Raw genomic sequence first — 22592 nt, forward strand, 5'->3', positions numbered from 1 at the left:
TGCCTTTTTAAACTCCTTGAAGTATAAGTGCATCTTTTCCTGCACAACCTCACCCAGCACTGAATGTCAGTGATCTTTAAAATTTTTGCATATCTGATAGGTTAAAAAAAATTTTTTTTTATTCACTCAGATTGGTCATTTAAAAATATTTATTAGCCTTTTTATTTCTGCTGCAAATTTCCTATATCCTTTGGCTACTTTTCTGTTTGGTTCTAAGTTTATGGTTCTAAGACAAATTAATATTTGTCTTTGCCTTTATAGATTCTAGGTTTTTTGGATATAGTTAAGATCGCCTTCTCAATTCATAAATACAAGTTTTCTATAGTTTTTTTCCTCATAATTTTATCCATTAGGTTTTTTTGTTCATGGTATATATGATGTAGGGATATAACTAATTGTCTGAAAGTGATAGTAAATGTCCCGTCATTTATTGATTAAAGATTAGTCAATTAATGACAGTCTATATTTTACTATATTGTAAAATGCCATTTCTGTCATTTATTTCTATATATACATGTGTATACATGAATGTGGTCAGTTTTCTGTTCTACTGGCTCATTTGATTTACCCACATTTAGCTGCTTGGTAGATTTTTGTTTTTATTTTCGGTATTTTTCATGTCTGTAATTTTAGCTAATCATTATTGTGCATATGAATTATATTTTCTTCCCACTTATTATCATATATATTTGCCTTCATAATTAATATTTTAAATGACATTTTGCTAAGTAGACTTTTTTTTTTTTTTTTTTTTTTTTTTTTTGCGGTACACGGGCCTCTCACTGTTGTGGCCTCTCCCGTTGCGGAGCACAGGCTCCGGACGCGCAGGCTCAGCGGCCATGGCTCACGGGCCCAGCCACTCCGCGGTATGTGGGATCTTCCCGGACCGGAGCACGAACCCGCATCCCCTGCATCGGCAGGCAGACTCTCAACCACTGCGCCACCAGGGAAGCCCAGTAGACATTTCTTAATTGGTCTTTTTAAGAGGGCTTGCTTTTATAAAATTTTGTTTTCCAAAATGTTCAATTTCCATTTTTTTAAGATGCTTAAAGATCAATTTTGTTTTGCCTGAGACATTTAGTGATTAGAAATGCTTAATGTCATCTCCCAATATAGGATATAAGAATGTTTGAAATATATAGCACTGAAAATGCAAATTTAAAAGTCTGTTGCTGAAGGTGTTGTTTTCATGTAGCTTTTTTGATGGTTATTGATTTATCAAATTACAAATACCATTCAAGGGGATAGTAGGAAGAATATGGAGAACTGCTTATGGAATCTTTCATCTGTGGTTCAGTTATTTCTTTATATTTTACTTTGTTTTTCCATTGAAATCATATTGATTTCATTTAAATTTAAAATTAATTTGATAAGATGGAGCTATATGGATTTTTTAAAGGAGCAAATGTTACTATTTTCTTAATGATTTCTTAGATAATTTTTCGAGATCGAAATATCATTAAGTCTAAAAACTTTTTATGGTTAATTTATCCATTAGTCAAGAATCATGTAATCTTTTAATTATTTTTATTAATTATGCAAATAAGCTATTTTCATCATAGAAAAAAGCTACATACGCAAAAGGCTTAGCGCCATGTATTGGGTCCATGTATTATTTTGCATATTGTCCTTTTCATGTAATATTTTATGTTCATCTTATCATGTCAGTGCTTTCCTTTTTAATGTATGGATATATCATAGCTATCTGTTCTTTATGACCAATTGCTTTCATTGGTTTGATATTATAAACAGTATTGCAGTGAACATCTTTTTTTTTTTTTTTTTTTTGGCCATACCACGCGGCTTGTGGGATCTTAGTTCCCCGACCGGGGATTGAACCCAGGCCCTCAGCAGTGAAAGCACCGAGTCCTAACCACTGGACCGCCAGGGAATTCCCAGTGAACGTCTCTTTTATTAACCCTTTACTCACTTATTTTTTTTAAATAAATAAATTCATTTATTTATGCCTGTATTGGGTCTTCATTGCTGAGCGCAGGCTTTCTCTAGTTGTGGCGAGTGGAGGCTTCTCGTCGTGGCTTCTGTTGTTGCGGAGCATGGGCTTTAGGCTTGCAGGCTTCACTAGTTGTGGCACGTGGGCTCATTAGTTGTGGCTTGTGGGCTCTAGAGCTCAGGCTCAATAGTTGTGGCGCACAGGCTTAGTTGCTCCGTGGCATGTGGGATCTTCCCGGGCCAGGGATCGAACCTGTGTCCCTTGCATTGGCGGGCAGATTCTTAACCACTGTGTCACCAGGGAAGCCTGCTTTACTCACTTATATCATCTCTTGTGATAAACCCCTAAAGGTGAAATTGCTGATTCATGTTAAAGACTTTCAGTAAGATTATACTAGATCATTGTCTTCAGTGATTCCCGGATAATCATTATCTATATAGGTCTTCTCTTCTGAGCCATTCCTTTTCTCTAGAGAAAATGTTTTAAGTTTGCTGGGTAGCTAACATAGGGCATCTGTATTCAGAACCTCTTATCTGTGTGATTTGGATCTCCAAATGCAGATCTTTGGCTTAGTTTCTTATCCCTCATTTTTTGGCTCTATGGGATGAGTTTGAACAGATTGATGTAAAGATATCTATTTGATCTTCATTGTCAACCTTAAGACTCACCGTTATATTTCAAGGAGGTTGATGCCCCAAAGTCCTGAGACTTTCAAAATTACTCAGGGTGAATTACATTATTTTTGGTCATTATCCCTGTTTCAGTTTTTTCCGTCTTTCAAAAATTTCAGAACATTTGTGTACTGTGGTTCCCTCTTCTCTGTCTCTGTGGGTTTCTGCCCTTATAAATTGTTTTATTATTTTAGTGACTTTTTGGGAGGAGTGGAGATAAACATGAGTTCACTTTGTTATATAAATGGAAGACCTTTTGTGTCTAATTAAATAGAACTAATAATATGTTTCATAACTCCTGCCAAATTACTCTTGTCTGTTGCCTGGATAACAACTGATATTCCTATTCCCTCTCTTAACTGTCTACATCACTGCAGCCAGATTGATCTTTTAAGAAAACAGGTCTCATCATTCCCCTATGTAAAACTCTCCAGTGCTTCCCATTTCACTTCTGGATATTAAACTCCATATAAGGCCTATGAGATCACTAGTCTTGAGTCTCCATTTAACCTCATCTTGTAACCATCTCAAAGGCATCCATTTTGCTCTTTAAGCAGATGAAGCAAGTTCTCATACCAGAGCTTTTGCTTTGCTGATTGCTAACAAGGTGGCTGGAGTGCTGTCTCCTAATCTTTACTTAGCTGGTTCCTTTTTTCATTCAGGTTTAAGTTCCTCTGTCACCTCTTTAGAGCCCTTCTGTATCCATTTCATTTGATTCCACCTACTCTTCTCCTGTATTACATTACTGATTCATGCCAATACATTGCTCCCTACCACTGTATTACATTGTCATTTTTGTTTTTTTAATTTTTTTCTTCATGGAACTTACACTGCTTGAAATTTAAAACTTTGTATACTTAGTTATCATCTGTACCTGCCTGGAATGTGAGCACCATGAGAAGAAGAACTTTGTTTTGTTTTTCATGTTTATTGCTATATCCTAAGTGCTCAGAGCAGTCCTTTTCCCCTGGTAGGCAGTCAGGTGTTTTTGTTGAGTGAGTAAATGATAGTTGGCCATCGAATGATGAATGAATGAATGAATGCTAGTACAAATGTAGTTTGCAAGGAGTATGTAATGTTTATATTTTAAATTGGTGATTTCTTTTGTAAATTACAAAAGAATGATGCTTTGATAAAATGATTAAAGATACTTGATGTTTTTGAAGAAAGTCGTATCCAGCACAAAATAGGTTAACTAATTTTTTTTTTTTTTTTTTTTTTTTTTTGTGGTACACGGGCCTCTCACTGTTGGGGCCTCTCCCGTTGCTGAGCACAGGCTCCGGACGCGCAGGCTCTGTGGCCATGGCTCACGGACCCAGTCGCTCCGCGGCATGTGGGATCCTCCCGGACCAGGGCACGAACCCGTGTCCCCTGCATCGGCAGGCGGACTCTCAACCACTGCGCCACCAGGGAAGCCCGGTTAACTAATTTTAAGTCATGTTAGTATAGCCCAGTACTTTAAAAAAAAGTGGTTGTGTGTTCAAGGACTGTGAATTCTAGAACTGCAGCTGAGCATTTTGAACTAAAGAATGAATGACCATTTTGAAATTTTAAAATTATTTTACCAGTTTGCCTTTTTTTTCCTTTAGTAGAGTAACACATTAACAACATGTTGGAAAACATGAATGACAAATGAACAGTAGTACTCATGAGTCCATAAGTGCAGAATTTGTAAGCATCACAGTGCTACCTGGTGGAAGAACTGGAGCTACAAATGAAATCAGACCTTAATCCTGTGTTTGTTCATTAGGCTCTAATTGCTCTCTGCTTGTTAACTCCTTCGTGGAATAGAACTCATAATAGTAATATCCTTCAAGAGGGGCATTGCTCTCTCAGCTTGCTGTAGCAGCTGAGAATTACTAGGAATGAGATGAGATTGATAAGTAGGTTGGAACCAAATTGTGAAGGGAGTGAATGGCTGGCCGAGCAGATGGTTATAGTAGTCCAGAGGACAGAGAGGACTGGTAGTAGTAGTGTTTGGAGACCTGGTTATAGTTGCTAAGTGGATTAGAATGGCGAGAGATTTACAATAGGGAGACCAAGATATGACTTGATTGGAAATTTTTATATTGTGGGTAATGAAGGCCTGAACCATAGTTGATGATAGCAGTGAGAAAATAAAGGAATGGGCAGGTATGGGGAACAATTAAATCACCATAATTTGTTAATTGGGTCTGAGAAGTAGGAGGAATCAGTGATAAATGAGATATTGAAAATGATGGGGCACATAATTCTGGCACTGACTAAGAGGATATTGAACTAGGGAGCTAGTTTGGGGGGGGGGAAGGATGATTTTGGTTTTAAGTAGATCAATAAATTTTAGTTCTTTAAAAGAAATTATAGAAGTAGTATGTGCTCCTCATGGTTTAGAAACCATTGGTAAGCACAGAGGCCCCCTAAAGTCTCATTACCCCTTAAATAACCCTTGACAAGATTTGGAAGATGGAATCGATTATTACATTAGCATCTAATGACATTTTTACACATTGTCGTTTTTACACATTTACTGTAAACGTTTTCCCATGATTACAGATATTCTCATTTTAATAGCTAGATCATATTCTGCTTTAAAGAAGTATTTCTTTAGCCAGCTACCTGTTTAGCATTTGTATTTTCCAGTTTCTTGCCATTGAAAAACATTGTTTTGAATCACCTTTTAGCTAAAAATCTTTGCTTATCTGTGATAATTTTCTCAAATTCCTAGTAGGGGAAAACAAGAAAAAGTAATAAGCAATGTGATTTTCATGCTCAAGTCAGGTAGTTTAAGAAAATGAAATGAACGTCCTCTGCAATGGCAAGGGAAGGTGGAAGTGGGGACTATTACTACATTGTGGATATAAATTCGTATATCACCCATTCTATGTGAAGGACAGTTGGCAATAAGTACCAGAGCCCTTATTTTACATGATTTTTTCCTGCTTTTGGCCTTCTGCCAGATCATTTTAGATTGCACAGTACTCTAAAAGTAGTTAGTGGGACAAATTCTGGGAGCACTTAAAGTGATGGTATAGTTTTTTTTTCTTTTACATGAAAAAAAATTGTAGTTAAGATAGACATACAATTGATCATATTAACCATTTTTAAACGTGTACAGTTCAGTTGTGTTAAGTATATTCATGTTCTTGTGTAACCAGTCTCCAGAACTCTTTTCATGTTGCAAAACTGAAACTATACCCATTAATCAACTCCCCATTCCCTACTGCCCCGGCTACCTGTCTCTATGAATTTGTCTATGCTAGGTATCTAATAAATGTGGAATCATACAGTATTTGTCCTTTTGTGACTGGCTTATTTCACTTAGCATTATGTTCTCTAGGTTCGTCCATGTCATACCATCTGCCAGAATTTTCTTTTTTAAGGCTGAATAATATTTCATAATATGTATAATACCACATTTTGTTTTCCCAATTATCCATCAGTGGACACTTGAGTAGCTTCCACCTTTTGGCTATTGTGAATAATGCTGCTGTGAACATGGGTTCATAGCAGATATCTCTTTGAGTCCTTGCTTCACATCTTTTGGGTGTATACCCAAAGGGATTGTTGGATCATATGGTAATTCTGTTTTTCATTTTTCTGGGAAAATGTTATTACCATACTATACCATCTGTAATGACAACTATTTTAGATTCCCACCAACAATGCACAGGGTTCCAATTTCTCCACATCCTTGCCAACACTTGTTTCTGTTTTTGTTGGTCAGTAGCCATCCTAATGGATGTGAGGTGGTATCTCACTGTGGTTTTGCTTTGCATTTTCCTAATAGTGATATTGAGCATCTTTTCATATACTTGTTGGCCATTTGTTTACCGCCTTTGGAGAAATCCTTTGTCCATTTTTTAAATGAGTGTTTTGTTTTTTCATTGAAAAGTGATGGTTATAGTCTTAGATTGATATTTGTTACTCGAAATAGTTTGGAGATCATCTAACCTACCCAGTGCTGGAAATTATTTTAGCACACTTCCTGAAAGATAGATTAATCTTTCTTCCCAAAAGATAGATTAATCTATCTGCTTGAATGTTTCTGATGTGAAGGGAGCATACGGTTCTGAGAGTAGTCTTCTCCATTTTCTGGGCAGTTGCTAGAAATTTATTATATACTTTTATTTATGAAATTTCACAAAAGTATTTGTTCACCTATATGTGTGTGTGTGTGTGTGTGTGTGTGTACATTCACATTTATTCGTTGGGGAAAACGTGGAATATACCAGAAATCCAGAATGGTAGATAAAAACCACAACCTACTATTGATATTGAAATTGCATAATTTGAAATAGTAGCCCTCTTTTAGTTTCTCCCTCTCTTCTCTTTCTTCCTTACCGACCAGTTTTATTTATAGAATCCTAGATCCTTTTAGTGGTCTGTAGAGAATCATATTTTTCTTATTTTTAGATTTTATTACATTATTCATATATTATTTGTCATTAAAAAATTTACTTGAGGGCTTCCCTGGTGGCGCAGTGGTTGAGAATCCGCCTGCCGATGCAGGGGACACTGGTTTGTGCCCCGGTCCGGGAAGATCCCACATGCCACGGAGCGGCTGGGCCCGTGAGCCGTGGCCGCTGAGCCTGCACGTCTGAAGCCTGTGCTCTGCAATGGGAGAGGCCACAACAGAGAGGCCTGCGTACCACACACACACACAAAAATTTACTTGTAAAGTTATTCCAGTCAACTATGTCAAAATAAAGGACAGAGATGTGGAAGTCATGAAGAATAACAAAATAGTGCAAGTCCTGGTGTGTCTGAGAGTGCCTTTCCTTTCTGCTCACCTGTGAATGTCTGCTTGGCTGAATATAGAATTCTTGGGTCACTTTTTTCTTTTGGCCTAATTACTGTATTTTTTCCTTTCTCATACACATTTAACAGTTTGACTATCATATGTCTAGGATATTGGCCTTTCATTAATTTGGCTTGACATTGATATGCCCTTTTATCGGAAAAATGCATGTTGCCTTTTATTTTTGTTAATTTTTTATAGTTTCTCTTTAAATTCCTATTACATATATATTGAATCTTTTGAATCTTTATTCCACATTGCTTATCTTTTTTCATCATTTTTTCTCCTTTCTGTTATTTTCCTTCAGTTTTTCCCATGAGTTTTTGTTGATGTTGCTGTTTTTGTTGTAGTTGTCCTTCCTCGCAGCATGCTTGTCTAATGGTGGGAGTGGAGAGTTTTGTCAGTTTTTTATCAGTCTCTATTGAAAAAAAGAGATTTATTACAGCTTTTACTTGGCCAGTTCACAGATTCTGCGACTCTGAGGCAAGTGCATAGGAAATCAGAGTCAGAGGAGGTGTTAGGGCCAGAGTTTTGTGAGTTTGCCCAGTCAGCCCAGACCTCACTGGAGCTTTGCCTCTCTTTTGCCAGCCCACCAGCCACACCATACAGTACTCCTTTAGTCATTGTGGTGCTTGGACCCTCTCCGTGCTGCTGGGAGTCCCCACGGGCGCAGGTTGCTTTGTTAAAGTGACACATACGAGAGTCTGCAGTATAAATATCTGTAACGACTGTAAAATAGTCCTGCATCCAGAGCTTGGTGAAGTCTACAGGAGTGTTGGGACCTATTCAATGTAAATGTAAAATACTGCTTAATTTGCTACTGTCTACTTTTTATAAACCTTAATATATGTTTCTTTGTAGGATAGCTTCTTATATTTTTTATTACTAGCAATGAGTGCTTAAAGCATTTTCTCTCCTTTTATTTTTGTAGCAAAATTCATTTTTTATTTGAATTTATTTATTTATTTTAAAATTTATTTATTTTTGGCTGCGTTGGGTCTTCGTTGCCGCGCACAGGATTTCTCTGGTTGCGGTGAGTGGGGGCTACTCTTCGTTGTGGTGTGTGGGCTTCTCATTGCGGTAGCTTCTCTTGTTGCGGAGCATGGACTCTAGGTGCGCGGGCTTCAGTACTTGTGGCTCGCGGGCTCTAGAGTGCAGGCTCAGTAGTGGCTCACTGAGCCACCAGTGGCTCACGGGCCCAGTTGCTCCGCGGCATGTGGGATCGTCCCAGACCAGGGCTGGAACCTGTGTCCCTTGCATTGGCAGGTGGATTCTTAACCACTGTGCCACCAGGGGAGTCCCTATTTATTTATTTTTTTATAGCAGCTTCTTATTAGTTATCTATTTTATACATATTAGTGTATATATGTCAATCCCAATCTCCCAATTCATCCCACCACCACTGGCCCCTCACTGTTCTCCTGTGGTGTCCATACGTTTGTTCTTTACATCTGTGTCTCTATTTCTGCCCTGCAAACCAGTTCATCTGTACCATTTTTCTAGATTCCACATATATGTGTTAATATACGATATTTGTTTTTCTCTTTCTGACTTACTTATATGACAGTCTCTAGGTCCATCCACGTCTCTACAAATGACCCAATTTCATTCCTTTTTATGGCTGAGTAATACTTCATTGTATATATGTACCACATCTTCTTTATCCATTCGTCTGTTGATGGGTATTTAAGTTGCTTTCATGACCTTGCTATTGTAAATAGTGCTGCAGTGAACATTGGGGTGCATGTGTCTTTTTGAATTATGGTTTCCTCTGGGTATATGCCCAGTAGTGAGGTTGCTGGGTCGTATGGTAATTCTATTTTTAGTTTTTTTTTTTTTTTTTTTTTTTGGCGGTACACGGGCCTCCCACTGTTGTGGCCTCTCCCGTTGCAGAGAACAGGCTCTGGACGCGCAGGCTCAGTGACCATGGCTCACGGGCTTAGCCGCTCCGCGGCATGTGGGATCTTCCCAGACTGGGGCACGAACCTGTGTCCCCTGCATCGGCAGGCGGACTCTCAACCACTGCGCCACCAGGGAAGCCCTAGTTTTAGTTTTTTAAGGCACCTCCATACTGTTCTCCATAGTGGCTGTATCAATTTACATTCCCAGCACAGTGCAGGAGGGTTCCCTTTTCTCCACACCCTCTCCAGCATTTGTTGTTTGTAGATTTCTGATGATGCTCATTCTAACCAGTGTGAGGTGATACCTGATTGTAGTTTTGATTTGCATTTCTCTAATAATCAGTAATGTTGAGCAGCTTTTTACGTGCCTCTTGGCCATCTGTATGTCTTCTTTGGAGAAAAGTCTGTTTAGGTCTTCTGCCCATCTTTTGATTGGGTTGTTTTTTTAATATTGAGCTGCATGAGCTGTTTATATATTTTGGAGATTAATCCTTTGTCCGTTGATTTGTTTGCAAATGTTTTCTCCCATTCTGAGGGTTGTGTTTTCGTCGTTCATAGTTTCCTTTGCTGTGCAAAAGCTTTTAAATTTCATTGGGTCCCATTTGTTTATTTTTGTTTTTATTTCCGTTATTCTAGGAGGTGGGTCAATCTCTCCCGGCTTTTAGATTACTTTTCCTAATCCATGGGTTTAGGAAATGTGCAAGTAAATAGGTATTTGAAAGTATATGTTTGGTGAAAATAATGGGCTCTGAGAAAGGATCTTAAGGATCATTTCAGTAAGCAAAGTAAATATATAATGAGTCTTTATACTTTTTATTCTTTAAGTAAAGAATATTTAAATTATTTCCTGTAAATAAAATATTTATTACAACATAAATAATGTAGAGCTTTTTTGGCTGCATATAAACTTTTTTCTAGGCTCTGAGGGGTCTTTTTTTTTTTTTTGGTGGCGTATATTTTTGACAATGTAGCACTGGCATTTTTTTGCTCATGCTAATTTTGGGACTACCTCTAACTTTTTAAACGTCAGCCATTCTTTTTTATTTTTTTTAAATTTTTTTAAAAAATTAATTAATTTATTTTGGGCTGCATTGGGACTTCGTTGCTGAGCGCCGGCCGGCTTTCTCTAGTTGCGGCAAGCAAGGGCTGCTCTTTGTTGTGGTGCACGGGCTTCTCATTGTGGTAGCTTTTTTTGTTGTGGAGCACAGGCTCTAGGCCCGTGGGCCTCAGTAGTTGTGGCCCACGGGGTCAGTGGTTGTGACCCGCAGGCTCTAGAGCATAGGCTCAGTAGTTGTGGCCCACGGGCTTAGTTGCTCCACAGCATGTGGGATCTTCCTGGAGCAGGGCTCAAACCCGTGTCCCCTGCATTGGCAGGCGGATTCTTAACCAACTGCGCCACCAGGGAAGTCCATGTCAGCCATTCTTAATCTTGGAGTTGTTTGTCAGATTCTTATGTAATTAGTTTTTAAAATATATATATGTCTATGTTAATTAATTGAGTCAATGTTTAAGCCTGTAGAGTTTTTTTGAAAACTTGACTTTTGTTATTTCTTGTTTTGGTTCTCTTGGCTTTGTTTCTTCTTCAGATTTCTTAAGGATATATTCTAAATTATAGATAAAAATCATTTTATGTGTTCAAGAGATAAGGCTAAAAATATGCCTGTGGTTAGAAATTTTTCTCCGTTAATTGACTTGGTCTTGGATTCGTGAACACATCGAGAGGCAGTTTTAGCCTTGTGCTGAGGAGTAGGGACTCTGGAACTGGATTACCTGAGATTAGATTCTGGCTTCACCACTTACTAGCTGAGTGACATTCGGCAAAGCATTTGACCTCTCTGTACCTCAGTTTCCTTGTCTGTAAAATAGAGATAATAATTACACCTGCTTTATATGGTTATTATGAGATTTAAATGATTTGGGTGCTAAACTGCCCAGCATATAGGAAGTACCTCAGAAGTTGCAGCCACAAACAAAAAGACTTGGAGGTTTTCTAACTAGTTTATATCTGTTCTCTCATTTAACCAGTGAATTTATGTTTTATTTATAGGGATACTCTAAAAAGAGTATAAGATATCTGCAATGTTTTTATATCTGTAGTCCTCTCAAAAAGCGTTTATAGTCCTCTCAAGAAGTGTTTACATTCCTAGTTATATTCTTAGCATCTCAGTGATTGCAGCTGGATTCCTAAGTTCTTTTAAACAATATGTTGAATCATTTTCTAAGATTCTGACTTAATCTGCACCAGGCCTACCTCTCTTGTTTATAGAGTCTACCTCTTTTCAGAATTAGGTACGGTATTTGCTGGTGTGTACCTTCTTGGTAGTTCTTCGTGACATCTGAGATGTAATTGTCTCAGGAATCAAGTTGGTCTGAAGTGTTTTTTACCTTTTACCCCAGCATTCTGGAATGTAATTGATTCTGTTAAGAGACTTGGACTTAATTAAAGTGTGGTGTTCACATTATTTCCTTGCCTGATTTAGATTTTCACTCTATTCTGTAGAGAAAACAAAAGCAGAATAGATTTCTTTTTACGATGTTAGACTGAGTGGCAGCTTTTCCCACCTCCTAGAACTTATAGAAAATTTAATATATATTAAAATAAATTATCAAACCTAGTGTAGTCTGTCTTTATCATATAATTATATAATAAAGATGTATACATCTTATGTTACATATATATTACCTAAATATAAAATATAAAGATATAATGAAGAGAGGGAGATGAAACAGGAAGAGAAATGAAATGGAAGGAGAGAGATGAAATGAGAGGGTTGAGGTGAAATGTAGAGAGATAAGGAGCTGCACTGTTCAATAGGTGGCCACTAGCCACAGTGATATTTAAATTAATTACAATTAAATAAAATTTAAATTATCAGCACTAGCCATATTTCAGATGCTTAGTAGCCACATGTGGCTCTTGGCTACTCTGTTGAATAGTGCAGATGTAGAACATTTCCATTGTCACAGAAAGTTCTATTCATAATGATTGATAAAGATTGCTTAAAAGATAGATGTAGATAAAGTGGGGAAATTATATTTATTACATATGAGGTATGTAATAACTCCACTCTAATAAGAGAAGGAATGCTGTAGGTGCCCCCCTCCCTCAAGTGGCAGTCTTCTTAGAAGGTGGATTACTGACAGGAATTGAATTGAAGAAATAAACCACATCCTGGCATGTGCCCTCTTAAAGGTGGGAGCATCTCATTTACACAAATGCTCTATGCTCAGAAGTGGAACACTGGGAAGGAGGTTGGAACAACACAGTAACTAAGGGTGTTGCAGTGGAAACAATCAGGAAGGTCGACTCCTGTGCATTACCCCCTTCCTGGGCCAGGTACCAGTGGTGAGGTATCTGTGTCTTTGTAGGAGCTTGGAACAGGGGAAACGGGTAGTGTCTCCTCCAGGCTGGTGAAACCCAGGAGTGATGGGGATCATCTGTATCTGGAAAACCATTCCCTGGGATAATTCATGTTGGATCTTGTCCACTTTACTGACATCCCAAGTAGGTTGTACATACAGTCTAATTACATAAAAATAGTAACATCACTGGAACCATCAAACATTTTTGAAAGGACAGTACGTAAGACAGCAGATTCAAGAGGGAAGAACTTTTCCCCTAGGAAATAGTTGATAGAGGATTCAGCACAGTAATGTAAACTACTGAAAATGCCTAAACACCTCGAGATCCTGTCCCATCCCTAATTAGTATTCATCAGAAAACAGGGTGTCCTCACAGCCATGTTATGAAAAGCTCTGTACTGTTTTGTTCTGATCAACAAAGGAATGTTTGGGAATTCTAGGCAAGTAAGCAAGGAAACAGTGTAAGCAATGACATAAAAACCTCAATGGCTATGAAATGAGAGTAGGTGAGAGTGGAACAGTCGAACAAGTGAGATACTTTGTGAGATTTTGCAAAACTAAAATTGTGCTGATGAAGTTTAAACATAGTGTAGTAAGTCAGTGCTCCATTGTTGGCATATGATGCATTCCTAAAAATGTGAATAAAAATAAATTATACTAAATTTTAGCAACAAAAGCATATATTAAGAGGGACAATTTTTGCCCAGAGAGATTTTTTTAAATTACAAACTTCCTTGCTGTAGTTATTGATGTTTTTTAAGCCCCCATGTATTATTTGAGATATAAAGTTAGTAAGGACGTAAATTAATTATTAAATATAGACAATGCAATTTAAAAATAATATAGTCAGGAAGAACTGATCTTCAAGTTGAAGGATTTAGTTTTTATTGAACTGGATATTGCAGTGCTGATTTTGACATTTTGACAGCAGTCTCATCAACTTCTATCTGTCAAGCAGAAGATGTGTAACAATTTGTCATCTTCTCTTGCTTTCTTATGAAATGTAAAGAAGCATTATCGTCCTCTCTTTGGATTTGTGAAATTCCCTTTACTTTTGGATTACTGGAGTTTTTGATGTTGAATCCCAATTCAGAATAGTAAAATTCTGTTTTCATTATCTTTTAGCATGGAACACACAGCAAGCCAGCCAAAGTCCAGGGAGTATCTGTGTGGCAAGTATTCGCCACTCTTAGCATGTCTGACTTCTATCCTTGTATTTTTGTTGTTGTTTGTTTGTTTGTTTTTATCACAAGTATCAGCACCCACGTACCTCCTCAGACTTCTGTACAAAGCTGAAATGTTGACAGTAGTATCATGATAGGGTAGCTTTGACCTGTTTGCTAACGAATGTGTGAAAATCTGAATTTGGTGTCACAAAAGCTGTTTAGGATTATCTGTATATAGTGTATATACGTAGGGAGTATTAGGTATACTGGTATATAGTATATATACATTTCACACAAAATGAACTTCGTGTTGTAAATGATAACAGAGTTAAGAGTTTCCTTTGACAGTAGAACTCAGCATGAGGCAAAGGAACAAAAACAGAGGAGAGAAAAAAAGATGGAAAGAAGGAAAACTGGGAGAAAGAAAGAAGATAGGAACAAAGAGTACAGCTTTCTTCACACCTGCCAGAATTTAATGTTGGTTCCTATCCAGCAGCTGCTATTGCCAGATGACTCTTTTTCTTCAGCTCGCTACCTAGACCTGTCTGAGAATTTATCTGTAGGAAGGAGTGGAGCATCTGGATGACTAGTGCTAGTGAGGTAGATTGACTTTTAGGACGTCAGCTCGGGCTCTGCCTGCTAGATTTCATTCTCTCTGCAATCCCATGTTGTTACTCCTTCCTGACTCATCAGTGAGCACCATTTTCCGTCATTTTGAGTGTCTACACTCATAATGAAAACAACAAAAACTCCTATTCATCAAGAAACCCTGCTCTTGGAGCCTCTAAGAGATTATTAGTTTTTAGATTCCCAGAATTCTTTGGCCTCTTGAATGCAATATCCCAATCCTGCATAAGGGAAACATTTCCATACATTATGTGGGTGAAAAATTACCAGTGCCTAACCTGATACCTGCTATTGCACTTAAACTCCATTGTAAGGGAGATCATTTAAATTTTTATCATAAAATAATAACTGATACTTAGCATTTACTCTGTGTGAAGGTACCATTCTAGGTACTGATCGTATTTTTATTTGTGACTATATGAGGTGGATTACTATTATTATACCTGTTTTATGAATGAGAACACTGAGGCACAGAAGTATTAACATTATCTTCAAAGGAAATTTGAAAAATACATTAATTACATTAAAATGAATACATTAAAACCACTTAGCTCCTGATAACACTTCAATGTATTTCCTTAATCTTATAAAAATCATAGATTAAAAACACCATTGTAAGCATAATTATAAAAATGTTAAACAGTTGTAACCATACTGTGTACAAATTTGCATCCAACTCAGGTATTTATCTTGGTTAGTCTTCAGTGAGTATGGAGTATGGATTAGAGTAATGAACTGAGAGTTATGAGTTTTAGAACTTACTGTGTGAACTTGAAGAAATTGTGCAATATCAAGCCCTTTTTTTCAAAATGTAGATATCAAACCTAATGATTTGTGAGATCTATTTAAGTTCTAAAATTCAGTGCTTTTGACTTTTCTCCTATTCCCTTCTTATAGTTAGAAACTTCTGAATACTTTAGAAATTCATCTCTTGAAAGCAATATGCAGAGTTTAAACTTTTTTCCTTGCCTTTTATTCCTAAAACACTTTCCCATCATAAAAACCGTACATGCTTATTATAGAAAATTTGGAAAATACTGAAAAAAAAAACCAACTCAAAAGTCTACACGAACCTCTGAAAACACTTATTAATATTTTAATGTGTTTCACTCCACTCTGGGTTTTTTGTTTGTTTTAAATAATTGTGTATATTCAGTCTCATCTTTTAAAAAATGTTTGTGAAAGTGATTTTTTAAAAACATTATAGGTGGCTAGCATTTATTGTATCTTTTGTTTCCTTTATTTCAAACAGGGGTGGAACTTTAAAAAAGGTCCATTTATCCACATCAGGATAAATAAGTTGTACTTACTGGATTTACTGAAAGAACTAGGTCCATGTGACAGATTGGGGTGGGGGGGGATATTTACTATCAAGAATATTGGAAGTTATCTGTTTACTACAAGTCATTTCTTCTCTAAGTTCAGTCCTTGAGTACACCATTGTAATTTATTGGGGGAGTGGTATTTTTGTTAGCTATACCTTCTAATTTATTCACTCCTTACTTTTGAAGTAAGATTCATGTTAGAACTAGAATTTATCTTGTAATTTTCATATCATTGCACACATAAGATTTGATAAAGTAAAATGTGAACCTCTTAGATAGTTAAATCAATCAAAATTTTACGGAGAGCCTTATGTCATTCACACTAACAGTCTCACAGAAAGAATTCTGTCAGGCATAACTTCCTAAAGCAAAAATTCTTTGTAAAGCATCTGCCAAATTTGGTCATGCTTAGATCAGGTTATGGAGAAAAGCACTGCTTCAAAGTAAAGTCAGTCCCATTCTTGGGATCTTTCTAATATCAGTGATCTTATTCCAATATAAAGTAATAGTCTTGGGTGTTTTTTAGGATTAATAAACTTAGTACATTTTAAAAGTGAGGTAATTTGCATACAATGAAAATGTACATATATTAACTAGGCAGGTCATTATCAGTAAATTTGATAAATTCTGATAACTTATTAGATGCTAAACACATTTTGCTACAGTAATGTGCTTTATATTCTAATTCCAAATGAGATTGTAGTTACCTTTTGACTTTCGGGACCATAGCTAAATGTGTTCAGTTTTCTTTGATTAAAAAGGTGTATTCATGAAACACCAGAAAGATTGCAGAAATATGAGAACATGGCCCTTTTTAACCTTTTTTGAGTTGCCAACAGGTTTGAAAAATGAACACGCGCACAAATTTGCTTACAACTTCAGTTGAATTAGGGCTGCCCCTAATATGCATCTTTGGCTCACAGTTTAATAACCATTGGTCCATAACTAGTGCAAATTGAATGGGAATCGATGTGAATCTTGCATTGCTTTCATTATCACTTTTCGCTGCTTAAAAATTTCTACTGTCAGTTCCTACATTTAGATTCCTCTAAGCTAACTGCATCAACATGATCAGGACCTGGCTTGGCATCACTTCATGGAAGAAAGCAGCGGTCATGTAGCTGTTAGTCAGCATGGTGATATAGCTATGGTAACATAAACAGTGTTAAGCTACACTAAGTGTTCAGAATATGGAAAGTACGTTCTGTTTTATTGGATGCTGGTTAAACAACAGCCGGATTTATGTATTGAACTCAGGCTGAATTCTGCGTTAGCAAAGGGAATTAACTTAGCACAGTGTTTATTCAGAGGCAGAGGCCAGGATGGCAGAGGAAATGGAAACAAAATACATTGGAGAACAGTTGAACAAATGGGGATATCAGAGATCAGACTTGAGGACAGGCATAATTTATGTGCTACCTGTCTTCAGATGCTTTGAAAGCTATCAGAAGAGAAGAGTTGGGTTTACATAAGAAGGCAGAACCTAGGACCAGTGGATATGTTCCAGGTGACAAGACCATTCTGGCAATTAGAACTGTCCTACTGTGAAAGGATTACTTAATAAATGTTTCAGCCTCAGCTATCTACATCTACAGCAAACCTTAAATACTGCACCAATCCTGGCCAGATTAATGTAAAACCTCTCAATAAAGATTTATTTACCTCAGTTTTTATTGCCTGGTAATCACGTTCAGCTTTTGAAAAAATTACAAAGCATGCCAAAAGGCAAGAAACAGCCTGAAGAGACAAAACAAGGATCAGCAACAAATTCTTGTATGACACAAATTCTGGAATCACCAGTTCAGGAATTTAAAATAGCTGATTAATATGTTAACAGCTCTAATGAAAAGTAGACACCATTCAAGAACAGATCTAAGTAGAGGTGAACATGCTTAAGAAAGAATCAAAAGCAAATTTTAAATGTTAGAAATAAACACTGACAAATGAAAAGTGCCTTTGATGATCACCTCAGTAGACTGGACACTGCTGAGGAAAAAATCAGTGAGCTTGATAGTGGAAACTTTCCAAACTGAAATGCAAAAAGAAAATAGAACAAGCAACAACCTCCCCTCCCAAACAAAACAAAAACCAAACACAGAGCATTCAAGAATTGTGGGACAGTTTGGAAAAGTGTAACATACATGTGCTTGGAATACCAGAAGAACAAATGAAGCAGAAGAAATATTTGAAGTAATAATGGCCAAGAAATTCCAGAGTTAATGACAGACATCAAACCACTGACCCAGGAAACGCAGAACAAACACCCGACAGGATATCAGAAAATCTAGTCTGCACTTAGGTGTGTCATATTCAAACTGCAGAAAATGAAAGGCAAAGAGAAAACCTTGAAAAAAGCCAGAGGGAAAAAACATCTTACTTGTAGGCTAAGAATTACAGTGCACTTCTCAGTAGAATCACGCAAGAAGGGAGTGGGGTGAAAACTGTTCAAGGAAAAACAACCTAAAATTCTATATCCAGTGAAACTGTTCTTTAAAAGTGAAGGATAAAGTATTGTTTGCTGTTACTGAAGGTGGTCAAGAAGAGGTTGAATGACAAGGACAAGAGAAATGTTGGGTCTAATGTTTGCCTCACTGTATTCTATATATAAACAACTGGCTCTGGGAGATGGTAGTATATATTCAGCAAACATGTATTTCAGGTTTTTGAGGAATGTTACAAACCAGATTCCCTTCTTGGAGCTTCACTCTGGACATGAGCATATTGGAGATTGGAGCAGGGATGTAGCAGAGAAACTATGTGTGCTCCCAAACAGCCCAGAACCTCTGATTTGTGGCCTGCCTGTTAAAGCCTTGTGTAACAGTGTTCCATGGGACGCCCAATTTGGGAAATATCAAATTGGCTGACCTCCATGACCCTGAAATAGTGTGATTCTTTAGAAACTGGGTAATACATACTAAGGGAGTGAGACCAGAAGGTCACACAGAAAATGAAAATAATTTAGGCTAAAAGGTCACACAACATGAAAATTTATAGAAAGCATAATTAAATCTACTTCCTAACTTAAATATCAGACAAGTAGAAAAATTAGTTATATCTCACTTCCTTAAATTCCTTCTTCCCACTTGATTTTGAAGTTGCTTACAAATAAATGACCTCAGTTATATGCTGCCTATCAGCTCCTGGCTCCCCCTCCCCCTCCAAGGTCAAAACTGATGATTAGTGATAGGTTCAACTTTCCTGGAATATTGGTCATCGTTCCTGATTGGACTAGCCCCTTGCCTTTTCTTGTTTCTTTTCCCTTGTGTCTTCTGTATGTTGCTGCTATTATTAGTCCTTCTTTTGTTTTGTTTTGTTTTTTTAAGTCTCTAGGCCCATATGCTGTTATTCATGAGAAAATGACAGCTCCTCTCCATTACTGGGGATTCCAGAGATGTTTTAATGGCAGAATTAGACTACCTAATACAAGTCACAGTTTGTTTCCTAAACATGTTGGATTTTGAGTTTTAGGGACATAACTGTTAGTCCTGTGATTGTGGTGATCCTATATTTCATGTAAGGTAGATTTCAGTTGGATAACACACTTCTAAAGAATACCCATCCCAATAACAATTCCAAGATACGAGAGGCAGGATAGCATAATGGTTAAGCATGAGGACTCTGAAGCCAGACTGTCTGGGTTTCAAGCTTTTTTGACCTTGTCTGTTGACTTAAGAGGAAGTTTCTTAATTAGTGGTTAATTGTGCTTTAATTTTATTATCTGTAATGCATGGATAATAAGAGTCTCTACCTATGAAGATTAAATGGACCACTTAGAACAGCATTTGGCATTTAGTAAGCACATCAAAATCTTGGTTAGGGTCACACTCAATCTAGAAATTTATAAAGCTTATTTATAACAGTATCTACCCTCATTACAATTTAGCATTTTTGATTTTTTAAAACCCAGTCAATAGCCAGGTAGGCATTGGGTTCCTTGCAGAAAACTAATTCCCTGAGAAAATATTAAATCTTTTTTCTACTTGTTAATCCAGAAGGCTAATGAGCCTTCATGGTAATAGAATTATAATTTACTAACAGGTGGGAATTACCTATTCCAAGAATATTTTAGAAGTAAAATCTGCTTTTATTGTAGAATACTTATTTAAGAGAATGATAGTAAGCCCTCAAAGGAACTGCAAGATATAAGACAGTCTGTTAGATGACGTTCATTTACACTAAAGTATTTCCCACTAAAAGGTAACTTTTCTGCAGTTGGTCAAGGAAAAATGGTTCCATCAGAGATGTGTGGGATAATGTGAAAAGAAATGAGAAAGGATTTGATATTTTACTTTTAAAATACTTTAATTATATATACAATAGTTTTTAACAATTGCAGGACTAGATCCCAAGCTAAGTTTGGGTATTTGTTTTCTAGAAGACAAGTTAGGGCAAATCACTGAGATCTTTACCTGCTTTACACTCTGTTACCTGGAGATGGCAACAGACTTGACTAATCTCCCTGACATCATGGAATTTCTTGGCCGCCTTTAAGAAAATAAGTGGTATTTTTAAAATATTGATTGATACTTCAATTAACTTTTCCTGTCTAATCTAGCAAAGAGCCCCAACCCCAGGGTAAGCAAAATGAAGTAAATTATGGTGGATCCTGAAAAATGAGAATCAGAGCTTCTAAATAGTTACATTGAAGAAAGTCACTTAAGGAAGACTTGTTAACATTTAAAGAGAGGCAGAAGACATAATGAAATACATATCAAAGAACAAAACCATTTAGGGGTCTGCAGAAGAACAAATAAAATGAACCAGGATTATGAAGATTACCATCAACCTAAGGGGTTCTATAATATGTTCTGAAGATTATGTCTTGATAACTATTTTGAATGAAGATAACTAGCTCCACCTTCAACGTTAATTTGTGCTTTTGTGACCCAAGGACCAACTTATTTTATTCTCAAACATGTAGTTACTATGACGACTGATTAAAAATGATGTAACAGGTAAATTTTAAGTAGCCAAAACTGAATCAACCAGATTTCAGACTAAGAATACATATAGTGAGATATAAAGGGAGAAATTAAATTGCTTAGGTGTTTGCATAGATACAGCTTGTGGAATACTATGGAAATAAGATGTCGTATGGAAATACTACATCACTCCATCTTTAAGAAATGCTATTGTGGAGAAAGTCTTTATTTTATTTTATTTTATTTATTTTTTTTTGTGCGGTACGCGGGCCTCTCACTGTTGTGGCCTCTCCCTTTGCGGAGCACAGGCTCCAGACGCGCAGGTTCAGCGGCCATGACTCACGGGCCCAGCCGCTCCGCGGCATGTGGGATCTTCCCGGACCGGGGCACGAAGCCGTGTATCCTGCATCGGCAGGCAGACTATCAACCACTGCGCCACCAGGGAAGCCCGGAGAAAGTCTTTAATACTAGGATGTCCATGTTTTTTTGGCTGAAAAAAATATCCTCATATGTCTTTTAAAACGGGGGGTTGTCCAGCCCATATTGTTATACTTGAAAGGCACCCTAAACATTGATTTCACAAATGAAAAGTGAGAGAGAATGCATTATCAAAGCCTTGTTTTCAGAGCATTCCGGAATCTGGATTACACTCAAACTTGATTCCTACAAAAGCTACACAGCTTGCTCACTAGAATCAGGATTGGGCTTCCTAACTTGATATATTCCTCTTTCTGCTGCAGCAGCTGTCTCTCAGGAAGTGGGTAGGAAGGAAGGGGCAGTAATATGGTAGGCATGATGCTTGAAATTGTTGACCATAGCCCTTAATGGCCACTAAAGATGCACATGTGGGTATAGTTGAATTTCTCCCAGTTTTTTTTTTTAATTCAGAGTCATAGAGAAGAGAGCAGAATTATTAGTAGCATGTGCTAGGTAATGGCAGCCCCTATATATATATATATATATATATATATATTTATTTAAATTCAGAAATAGTTAAGGTATTTAAGCAACTGAAATATTAGAACAACTGTATCTGGATCAGCCCTAAAATGAATAAGAACTCCAAATTTTAGGAAATTTATCCTCTTAGCTGTTTTTGGTGCAAGATGGTTCTGATACCATCCCCGAATGATAACTGCAGTTCTGTGGCACTTCATAATTTGAAAACTTCCACATTAACTTATTTAAGCCTCACAGCCCAATAAAATAGATACCCATATTTTACAAAGGAAGCAACTGAGGCTTAGATAATCTTAGGGTGCCCTTGCCTAAGATTACAGGTAGTAAATTGAGGAGGTGGTACTTGTATCCAGATCTTTTGACCTAATGCCCAGGAGAATCGACTGGGGACCTCTTCACACCCAGTGTTCTGCTGAACACTGTAAGGAATATAGATACACACAAAGTGTGTTTCCCCCTAATTATGAAAACTAGAAAACAGTATAGTAGTATTTAAGTTCAGAAATAACTTGAATAGTAGCAGATCATAGGAAGTTAGTGTGAAACTAAAGTAGGAAAAGTTTCTGTGGCAAAGTTTGGTCTTAAAATAGGTCTTGTAAAATGGAGATTTGGACACAATGTATACTCAACATTAGCTGTAAAGAAAAGCATTTCTAGTGGTGGTTCAGATTTCAACCTAGCTCTAACCCACTCTAACTGCACACAAGAGAGATAACACCTCCTGATTCATTAATGTTGAAATATAGTCAGACGAGGATTTGCAGTTTTAGGGTGGTGGTGGTGGTGATACTGGCAAGTAAATTAAGAACAAAAATACAGACCTTGTTGAATGAGGGGAGAATAGTGAGGGAGAAGTAAAATGACTCATGTAAACAGTCAACAGGAAATGAGGTGAAGCATTGGTTCCCAAAGTGGCAGCTGATCTTTCA

At 37.0% G+C, this 22592-nt stretch overlaps 1 protein-coding gene across 1 annotated transcript in view; it reads left to right on the plus strand.

Annotated features, from left to right (window-relative positions):
* The window catches only part of RPRD1A (regulation of nuclear pre-mRNA domain containing 1A), a 73021-nt gene that overhangs the window by 41376 nt on the left and 9053 nt on the right, over positions 1–22592 (plus strand). The gene's annotated exons all lie outside the window — the stretch shown is intronic.

Source organism: Stenella coeruleoalba, assembly GCF_951394435.1.
Source record: "Stenella coeruleoalba genome assembly, chromosome: 14".
Lineage (NCBI taxonomy): Eukaryota > Metazoa > Chordata > Mammalia > Artiodactyla > Delphinidae > Stenella > Stenella coeruleoalba.